The following is a 10,440-nucleotide window of genomic DNA, read 5'->3' on the forward strand; positions in this document are numbered from 1 at the left end:
GGCTGTATCTGTGTAAAAACACAACAGAATAAACCCAGCATAATAAATCAAAAACCTCTGCAGTAGGAAGTGAATGCAGCCATAAAAGTAAGTCTTACCAATATGGACAAAAAAGACAAATGAGATAGTAAAAGAGGATAGATAATTGACAACAAAAACAAAAATGTGTCATTGAGAACATTAATGAGGGAACAGTTTTTGCAAAACATTTCTGGAGTGGAAAAAAAGCCACTTGAAAGAGACCGATAGGTCTGTTCCCAAACAGAAACAACAGATACTTCTTTTTTATTTAGCAACAATGCAAAAAAAAAAAATCAATAAAGATGTCTATTCTGTATTTGGAGGAAAGGATGAAGTATTTGTTAGATGATGATGGTAATATACTTTCTATTCCTACTGTAACTAAAGAGGATATTAATCAACAGCTACTGTAGTTAGACATACTTAAATCAGAAGTTCTGGGTAATTTGCATTGAGAAATTTTAACACAGCTGGCTGAGAAGCTTTTTTGGCAGGTAATGTTCATTTTTCAGTAACCCATGGACAGGAGAGAATTACAGAAAACTTTGAAAATGCTAGTTCCTTGTTAGTTCATTAAAAAGTACGGGCAAGTTGGCTGAGACAACAGAGCCTGACAGGCTGAGTTCAGTATGGGACAACAAAGGAAAAGCTCATATTTAATTCAATTAACAGAGACTGGAAGGTGCATGCTAATGTTAATGCTGATCAAGGATGGAAAATATATCTGCTCAAGGTAATCTTGGAGATTATTAGCCTAGTTCACTTAGGAAGAGCATTTGATAAATACACCAAGGCTTCAGGAAAACATTGCTATACAGCTGACAAAATAAAACCATGGACTTGGGAAGTTTAAAAGAAAATAAATCAATAGGTGTACTAAAGGTCAAACAGAATAGAAAGGCACATAATAACTTGGCTGTAGAGTAAATAACTGGAAAGCTAAAAGCCACCAGAAAGCAGAAACCTCTGCTGAACAAGGAAATCTGTGGTAGAACCAAAATTGTTTCAACTTCAGGCAACCTAAATTTTGTATGTTCCAGACATATATTTCAGGCTTCTAACAATGGTGTTTCCTAAGCAGAGGAATAATTTGATGAAGGTTGTGATAGTTTTCATCACTTGCAATCTTTGTATCAGAGGTGGATATTTTTCCCATCTCAGGCTATAGTTCCACTATCACTCCTGGAAGGTAATAAAGGTAATAAAGCAGACAAAAAGGCCCAAACCCAACAGGACCTGCAATTTGCCCCTGTGGCTCTAGGTGCTCTGCAGGATTACAACATGCGTATTCCAGTTGGAGATCCTCACCTCTCCTCACTTTCTTTTCTTCTAATTGCTTTTTTTACAGCATGTGGCATTGACTCCTGCAACAGTATCCTGAAAAGTTTATTTATAATGTACTAAAATATGCAGTCTTTGTAGCTGAACTAAATTTACAATAGCATTTTGGGTGATGAAACTGTAGTGCTCCAAGTGTTGGGACTGATGCATTACTTGGCTTGGGTTTTTTATTTGAACTCAACTAGAACAATCTTACTTGTTTTGCATCAAAGAACAGTGGAAGCAGAAGTGACTAATTTGATTCTTCATGACCAGCCCGTAGAAATTAATATACTTCATTGCTAGGAGATACAAATTTCAGCTAGCCATACAAAATCCAACCTCTTTCTGGGTGCATTTCACTGCCTCAGTCCTAAGAGGTAAACAGATGCTGAGCATGTGAGCTTCAGGGACAAGTCAGCTGACCTTTAATGATTCTGTAAGTCCTTCCCTTGCTTTCCATCAATAGCATACTTATTGATCACAGAGCTGGCTGGTACTGAATTCCTCTGGAGAAATTCCATATCAGAAAGGCCAAGAAAAATCTTTAAAGTGCATAGCTTAATTCTCTGGTCTGTTGTCATCAAAACTGAACATCTGAAACTGCACTTTGCTACCCAAAATGGAGTCTCTTCCCTTAACCCTCTTGGTATTGCTGCTTTGGCTTCCAAAGTAAAATCTTCCCTTCTGTTTAAACCTGCCTGTAGGCAGGTGATTCAGCATGACTTCCCAAACTCACATCACTGTTTGGGAGCTGAGATGCATCAGTTCTTCAGGGAATCTCACTGGAGAGTTATCTATGAATTATGTCATCTGAGAAGGCTCCAGAGAAAATGTCACTGCTGTGATGATTTGCATCTGTATAAGCTTCCTGTGAAGACAGCTGCCAAATAAAAGAAATAAAGAATAATTAGGTATGAGAAGTATCTCTAATTTTTCCCTCCAATTACTTGTCCATCTGCATGCATATCAGGTGTAATATCACACCATTATTGCAGAAGAGTTGGTTGGCACTCCCAAAATAGTTTACAGGCCCTCTGGCCGTAATCACTGTCTTAGGAACAGGCTGAGAAGCAGTCACAAATTAAATTGAAAGCCTCCTGACCCTGACCTGTCATGCCAGGGCCCTACACATCATTTTGCTGTATTAGTACTACAAAGAGGCAATCACCCAACACCCTTACATGGCAGTGCAGGATGGTAAAAACCTGGAGAACTGATTCCCAAGCAGTTCCACCACTCCATGGTCTTAGGAGTCTTCTCCAGCCTAAATGGTCCTGTGATCCTATTCTGTGATGGTTTGCACACTCACATTCCCTTTAGATTTTAAGTATTGAACAAGTAAGAAGAGCCCATTTCTGCAGTACACATCCCATATGCAGTCCCTGCTCCATTCCACAGGCACGTGCTGCATTATGTCAAACCCCGTGTTCAGAGCACGTACAATGAAATTTGCCTCTTCCAGTAATGCCTAAACTCCATTGCCTGCTGATGGATGGGCTCAGTGCATCACTGGAGTGATGAGGATCTGATGGGATATTGCCATCATTTATTACTGGAATATTATCACTGGCATATTATTGCAATGTATCACCAGAGCAGCAGCCAGCAGGGATGGAGCTGCACGAGAGCCTTGTATGTTTTATTAATTCCTAAGTGATAGCTGTAGGATTAGGATGACACAGAATCAGCATATACCCTGCTTTCCTCTCATTCACATCTTTGCAACATGAACTGGAATATTTTGTTTGCTATTTTCCAGGTGTGAATCATTTCCTTGCTGAAGTTTTAGACTGAGACCTTTATTCTGAAAGTTTTGTTAGCAATTATGAAATAACAAGTACCAAAAGAAAATGGAAATCTGATCTTGTCTGTCTTGTTTTATCATCATCTCTATCATATATTTTAGGATTATTTTGTGGCCCTATTACAGTTTCGTATTACCCAAGGTATTATACAAAGACTTGGAAAATGGGCAGTTCATTAAGGTATGACATCTATTTACAAGAACTTTTTTTTTTTTTTGCATTTGCATGAGCATTTTAAAATTCAGTATCTCATTTGCTGCCAAAAAAAAAAATAAAAACCCAGTATATTCCTGCCACTCAGTTACTCAAATTGGCAAAATGACACCAGATATTTAAACATCTTGATGAAACCTGAGTGTTCCTTCTCCCATCAATGTTAATTCTGCCTGTCTCACTGTGCTTTGCACAAAGCAAGAGTGTACTTATATTACAGTGTCTCTTCCACAGTCATTGCCTGGAGGAATTCTGAAAGCTCTCCTGCAAATGTCCCCGGAATTTATTTCATTGTACTACCAGAAAATAACATTTGCTGCAAGCTTTATATAGAGCAACTTCTGCAAAGTGATGCCAGTGTCAGCCTGTCTGATTCAGTCAGGACTCTGTTTTACTTAGTGATAAGGCTCCTATCTGCATCCCACTAGGATCAGACAGAGATATTGGATAACTGCCGTTGGTTCTTGCAACTCACTGGAGGATTGTATTCATCATATCTCTGCTACTTCTGGCCATTATCTATCAGTACATCAATATCTTCATCTTACTTAGCATCACATGTCTTTAGGTTAAAAATGTCTCTCTGATAAAGCCCTCCAAATTTCCATCATCCATCCACCCCTAATCCATTGCACTAGGGATGAAAGGTAGAGCTGCATATTTCTAAAAAACGCTGATCTAGTTTCAAGTTGCTGCCCTAGGTGAGGCAGTCAGCTTGCTTGGCCAGGGTTGTTCAGACACAGAGAGGCAGGACCAGACAACCCTGGAGAGGAGGCTCCTGTGTGCTTGATGAGCTGTGATCCCAAGCTAGAGATAACCCACAACAGCACAGCACCTTCTCTGCAGTTAGTTTTGGGTAAACCTGGTACTGTAATGTGCCCCAGCCCCCAGAAGATTCTGAGCAGTAGAGCAAACTGTGAAAGAAGGGCTGAGCAGTGGTAGATGAGGAGCCAGGGGGACACAGACTCTCTGGAGAGATGCTGAGGAGCACTTTGGCAGGAAGGAGGCTTTCAGTGGCACGCTGGTGTCACCAGCTCCCTCAGAGCACCACTCGGGGTTGGCCATCAGCACTGAAAAGGCAGGGCGTGGTAGTGGTGAAGTGAAATGTCACAGGTTATACCTGCCTGTCTGAAAACAGTTTCTTGTTTCTGGAGAAAGACTGCACAGGGGGTTTTTGTAATCCTTCCTTCATGTCTCCCAAGAAATGGTTAATGCTCATGTAGCAACATGTAGATCAGGAGGTTAATCCAGAATGGGCAGTGTATTAGGCACGATAAAAGTGAACAAAACAGCGACATCTGTTTCAAATGACAGCTTCTCATTAATCTGCACATCCACTGCTGAAAAATATGGAGTACACTCAGCAAGAACTCTACCTGGATTAGTAGTTTGGAAGCCCAAGTCCTCTTGTCTATTGTCACCTAGATTACCCCTTGCTGAACACAGTGGCTTTCCCAGGACTGACTGCAATAATAATGGGCATTCATTTAATCATGTTGCCTGACACATTGCAGGGAATCCAGTAAATACTGGTGGAAGGGATACAGAACTAGTGAAGATTTAATGTCTTGCTCTTCTTTTTGCATATGTTGGCTCGATGAAAGTGTTTAAGCTCAGCCTCAGATGTTGATGTCATTCTCTGACCAGCAGTAGCTGTTCTCTTCCAACACAGTGTGATTTCTGCCATCACAAGAAAACATCTGCAGGATGGCACAAGTTTTGGCATCCCTTCAGAAGGGTGTTTAAAACCTTTTGTCTCCTTTACCCTCAAGAACTCAGTGCAGGACTAATAAATGATGGGTTGGGAATTGAAGGAAGGTCCTGAAGCAAGTCTGATTAGAACTAGGGGAAGAAAGAAAAAACCTAAACCCATACAACACAATTTGTACACTGCTACCACCTAGTGAATTAAGAGAAAACAGAATCTCCCTCTGAACTAAGATGATCCAAATCTAGGGTGTGAACCTTCATCCCTGAGGTCACTGGGACTTTCACCACTGACTTTACTTGGAACAGTACTCAATGGGACAGGCCATATTAAACATCAGGCATTTGAACTTCAAGGGCAATTACAGAGAGTACCAGAGAGTTTTACATTTATTTGTGATCTAGATAATTGCCATAATTTGTCCAGAATAACACTGAACCTAAAGCAGCGTTAGCAATTATTGCTTTAATTCAGTGCAAATAGGTTGAACAGGATGAAAATACCCATTTCAAGACTGGGGAAAAAGAGGAGTTTTTCGTGGGTACTGCATTTTATCTTTCAAATTAGGTTAAACATTAAGAAAGAAGTTTACACAGCAGCTCTGGAAACCTCAGTTCTGCACTGGTGCAAAGAATTTCTCCAGAGAGCTTGGCCAGCTTGCCTTCTTGCTCTCTGGTGCTTCCCCAGAGCAGGAAGGAACCAGTCACTCCCACTCAGTCTTTAGCTCTGATTTAGTGGGCATTTTTCTCAGTTAGATTGGCACGTGGTAACTCATCTCCCAAGTCAGTCACGCTGAAATGTCAGTGCTAACATCCAGTGCTATTAAAATCCACACTGATTTTGACACTTCCTCCTGCAGAGTCAGCATTTTATTTACCCCAAGGCATACTTTCACTTGCAATGTGAATCACAGTACAAAGTGTCAGGATTAAATGATTCATACCTTATTTGCAGCACTTGATCCTTTCTTCCCTATGCTATGCCAAGAGAAATCCCTTCCAAACTGCTCTGCAGGATAGATATGAAACCAGCTGACTTATGCCACTGTTCTGCTGCCTTGTGGCTGCCTGGAGACACTAAATGTAATCATGGCACATGGAAAAGAGTGGCAGAAGAGGGTTTTCAGCACTTCTGGAAATGAAGGTATCAATGTCACTGTGATTCCTCTTACCTATCTGTAATAATAGCTAGGAAGGATGCAAGGACTTTAATTACCTAATATTAATAATACAAATGCATTTCTGTGCAGCTGTGCTTTAATCCCTTTCACAATATTTATCATCGTTAGTCTCATGTCATAGTTCAGCAAAGATCTGAAGTGTGTTCATAACTCAAAGCACCAGTGGTTCACCCTTTATTTCTCAGCTTTAAAATGAGGGACATTATTTGAGGTTGAGCCTAGAATCAGACCTCAAAACAGCCCTACTTTTGTCCCAGTTCTGCTGTGTTTATTTGGAGCTCAGATATGTTCAGAAGAGAATGTTTCTAACAGAGTAGAACACCCAATTAATTACCTCTCTCTTTTTTTATTTGCAATGGAAATAAAATGGAAAATGCTCATGTTAAAGCCAGTTGCAAAGGAGCTCTGTGGAACCTTCTGCAATGCAGTTTTTTGTCATTAAAAAAAAAATAATCTTGCAGTAATTAAACCTTCCAAAGGTTTAGTATTTTAGAAAGATTACAATTTATGTATCATAAAAATCATGCTTTAGAGGAAGAAAAGAATTTTAACATTTTATCAGTGTTAGTCTCAATTTGAAATTAGCTTCTTAAATGGTGTGTATTAGAGAACATAATGTTGAAAATAAAATCAAACCTTTGATTTTTTTTTTTTTCTGATTTTTCTGTCATGTAGGTTTCATAACATAGGGGGTGCCCTCAAAAGCCTAATTCTGATATCTTAAAATTTCAGGGGAAATTGCAGTGTGTACAATCCTCCTTGCATCATCTTCCCAGCTTCCTTTAAAAGTCCTCTGCTTTAAGCATCCCTTTCAAACCTGTTAAACACCTTCCCAGTGGCTGATGTGCCATTTCACAGCAGCCCTGGCTCGCTGGCTGCCTCCCCCCGAGCCTCCTGCAGTGCCTCACCCAGATTCATTTCAACTTGTACTTTGTGTTGCTACATAAAGCATTATTTTTTTTTCTTTCTTCAGGGCAAATGGATGGGATCTGTAAAGCAAGTGATTTTGAAATGCATTTTAACTTTCAGATCAGCCTTTGAGAAATTAATTTCCACTTAGTTTCTGGAGTCATTCCAACTCATCCTCATGAGTGAAATATGGGCATCAGAAGGTGGAACAGAAAATACAAAGCTAATGATCTGGTTCATGTTAGTTAGTTCTCTCTTAATCCTTTGAAAGATTGCATTTCCCGTCTCTGGAATTTCCTCTCACTGACGGTTTTTAAAAGAAACAAGACAATATTTGCCATGCATTATATATCAAGATTAACTCAAGAAGCGAAGATGATCTATTCACCATCCCTCTAAGCCTCTCATAATTAGGTCTGCCAGCTTTCAAGGACAGTACAGTCTGAGCTTTAAGAATAAGAATTCCCACTGAAATTTAAAATGTCTCACAGAGTAAAGGTTAGAAAGGACAAAAGGGACCTAACCTTCACCCCCTATCCACCCTGACTGGCCTGAGTTGTGAGTACACAAGGGCTGCAGACCTGCAGTCACTCTGCTCCTGAAAGGGGACCCTGCTCCTCCCCAGGCAGCCTTGGGCCACAGGTTCTTCATTTCTGCTCAGCCCCATAGCAGGGACCACGTTTAAAGTCCTACTCATTGCAAGCCTCCCAAGTGCTTTTCCCCCCATTTTTTGTAACCCTGCATTACCTTCACCTGAGCTACCCAGTATTTTTGCTAGAGGACCCCTCAGGAGGGGAGGTGGGAGTCCATGCCCAGCCTTCCAGCAGTGCCTGGTTGTCGCCACAGCCAGGTTATTCCCCAGCTGGGGAATAATTAGCATTGACTCCGTGATTGCAGAAGGCTGATTAATTGCTTTATTATCTCATCCTGTACTGTATTATACTGTACTTACTAAGAACTCCGTAACCCTTCCAGCCAGTCCACCACAGCTCTGACCTAATCGGTCAATCCATCCAAACACCATCCAGTGTCCAATTAAGAAACCACCCTTTGCTAAACAAATCTCCATGACACATTCCATGTGTGCACAACAGCAGCTGCAACAAGTGGAGATAAGAATTGTTTATCATTCTTTTCTCTGACCTGCTCAAGCCTTCCCAGGAAAATGCCTGGGAAAGTCTGTGCCTGCTCTCTGTGGCCAGAGAGCTGCTGCCACACCTGGTGGCTTTGCAGTGTGACCCTGTGCAAGGCAAGGAGCTGACACCAGCAGTACCTGGGGACATCTCTGCATTCCTGCCCCCAGCGGGGATAGGAGCAGGTGACACAGCACGCTGGGGCTCGGTGGCCCCCAGCCAGACCAGTCCAGAAGGCTTTCCTGCACCCAGCATTCCCCAGAGAAGATGGGAACTTTCCACTCACTCAGGGGAGTTGTCCTGACAAGTCCCCTCCTAAGGGCCACAGGCTGCAGCTGTGACACAGACTGGACAGCAGTGGCCTCTGGAAGAGATGGGGGGGTCCAACACTGGTCACTCTGTTTTCCTCTGCAGCTGGCTCTGCCTAGCCCTGTGTCAGTCCCAGCAGTGCAGAGCAGAGCAGCCACCCTCCTCCTGTCCTCCTCCAGGAGCAGCCACCCTCCTCCTGTCCTCCTCCAGGAGCAGCCACCCTCCTCCTATCCTCCTCCAGGAGCAGCCACCCTCCTCCTGTCCTCCTCCAGGAGCAGCCACCCTCCTCCTGTCCTCCTCCAGGAGCAGCCCTGCTCCCTGGGGCACATCTGCTGCTGCCTGCAGAAGGTCCCAGGTACAATTCTTAAGAAGTTTGAAACACCTCTGCAGGTTGGACAGAGTTGGTTTTGATGGATATCATGGAAATATGTTTATTAGAAGTGTATCTGAATGAGAAATGAGAATTTAAATAGTATCAAGTATTTCTCCTTCTGTCCCCAAACTTCCTTTACTGTCTAGCCAGTTCTACTGTCAGAGGTACAAAAATCATGTAGGAATGGAAGGTTATCAGCAGTATTACTGATATGCAAATATAATAACCAACATTTGTTGATGTTGTGAAATGAACAGTAGATTTAAAGAGATAGCAGGATCTTCTGTTTACTTACAAATATGTTTGCAGGGAGGGGGGCACATTTGCATGAAGCCATCCCAGACATCATATTTTTTATGCCACATTTACAGTCCTGCAGAACATTTTCAGACAACTATCCTCTTAAAGAAATAGCATCCTATCACAGTCAGCTGAAAAAGGGTAAATTTGGAGAGACAGTCTATTCAATTTTGTTCCAATAGAATTGCAAGCACTTTGCTTTTGTCTACTATTATTGTAAATGTTGAGCTGCAAAATTCAGTCCAGCTCCCAGTTCTGTTAATCAGAAGCTGCAAAGAAAATGCATTTGTTCCTTTCCAAACAGTAAGGAAGATTTGGGTTTTTAAGTGAATGAAAGTTTCCTGGAAACAGAAAATTTCAGTGTTCATTACTGGAGATCAAGATTTAGTATGGAGAGGCTTTTGTAATTTCTCTCAAAAAACGTAGCTTGTTTAGAATTTCAGAATTTCTCATCTTTTTTGTCTCTCCTCCACACAGAAGATACAGCTGGTAGGGGTCTAAGACTATAAAATAAGGCATTAAATCAGTGAGCCTGTGTTTGTCCTACTTCCTTCATTTTTCTACATTCAATTCCACACTTAATAGGAGGGAAGACAAAAGAAGGAGACATTTTCAATGCTCAGACCCGAATAATATCCCTCTGGGATTACCTGCAGCTCAATACATCATTCAAAAGCAAAGATTAAAAGTAATAGTCACGTTAATATCATTTCACAATCCACAAACATAAATCCTCATTTGTTATTCATGAGCTTATCACACACACCTCTTAAGGAGCAAAATATTGCAGCATGTGCAGAAAACAGGAACACAAAGTAAACAGTGAAGGGGAGGCAGACAACTTTATAGCTCATTTAAGGTAAAGATATTGCAGGTATGTTTGCCAACAGAGTAGAAGTGTTTCTGCCTGGCGTTGATGATGCATCTTGCAGAGGCATTTACTGTTTCCCTAATCATGACTTAATCAGACCCTGAAGTGCCCACATCCTAAGTGTGTTGTTCTGAAGTGATGGATACTTGTGGGATGAGGTGGTGGAGGGCAGCAGTGCCCTGCACATCCCCCTTCTTGTGGGGTGACAGAGCCAGGAGTGTCACACGATGCAATGAATGAGATGGACTCACTCCCTTGCTCCAGGAAACTCACCCTCCACCCACCAGGATATTTC

The 10,440-nt window shown here is 41.7% G+C and overlaps 1 long non-coding RNA gene across 1 annotated transcript; it reads right to left on the minus strand.

Moving 5' to 3' along the window:
• Nucleotides 1–1,298: 1,298 nt before the first annotated feature.
• On the minus strand, nt 1,299–10,190 carry LOC137483362 (uncharacterized). The gene is made up of 3 exons (XR_011004435.1): nt 10,041–10,190; nt 6,014–6,201; nt 1,299–2,224 (listed from the first exon to the last, which is right to left on the minus strand). It is a non-coding gene; the product is annotated as an uncharacterized lncRNA (long non-coding RNA).
• Nucleotides 10,191–10,440: the final 250 nt, after the last annotated feature.

Source organism: Anomalospiza imberbis, chromosome 16 (assembly GCF_031753505.1).
Source record: "Anomalospiza imberbis isolate Cuckoo-Finch-1a 21T00152 chromosome 16, ASM3175350v1, whole genome shotgun sequence".
Classification (NCBI taxonomy): Eukaryota; Metazoa; Chordata; class Aves; order Passeriformes; family Viduidae; genus Anomalospiza; species Anomalospiza imberbis.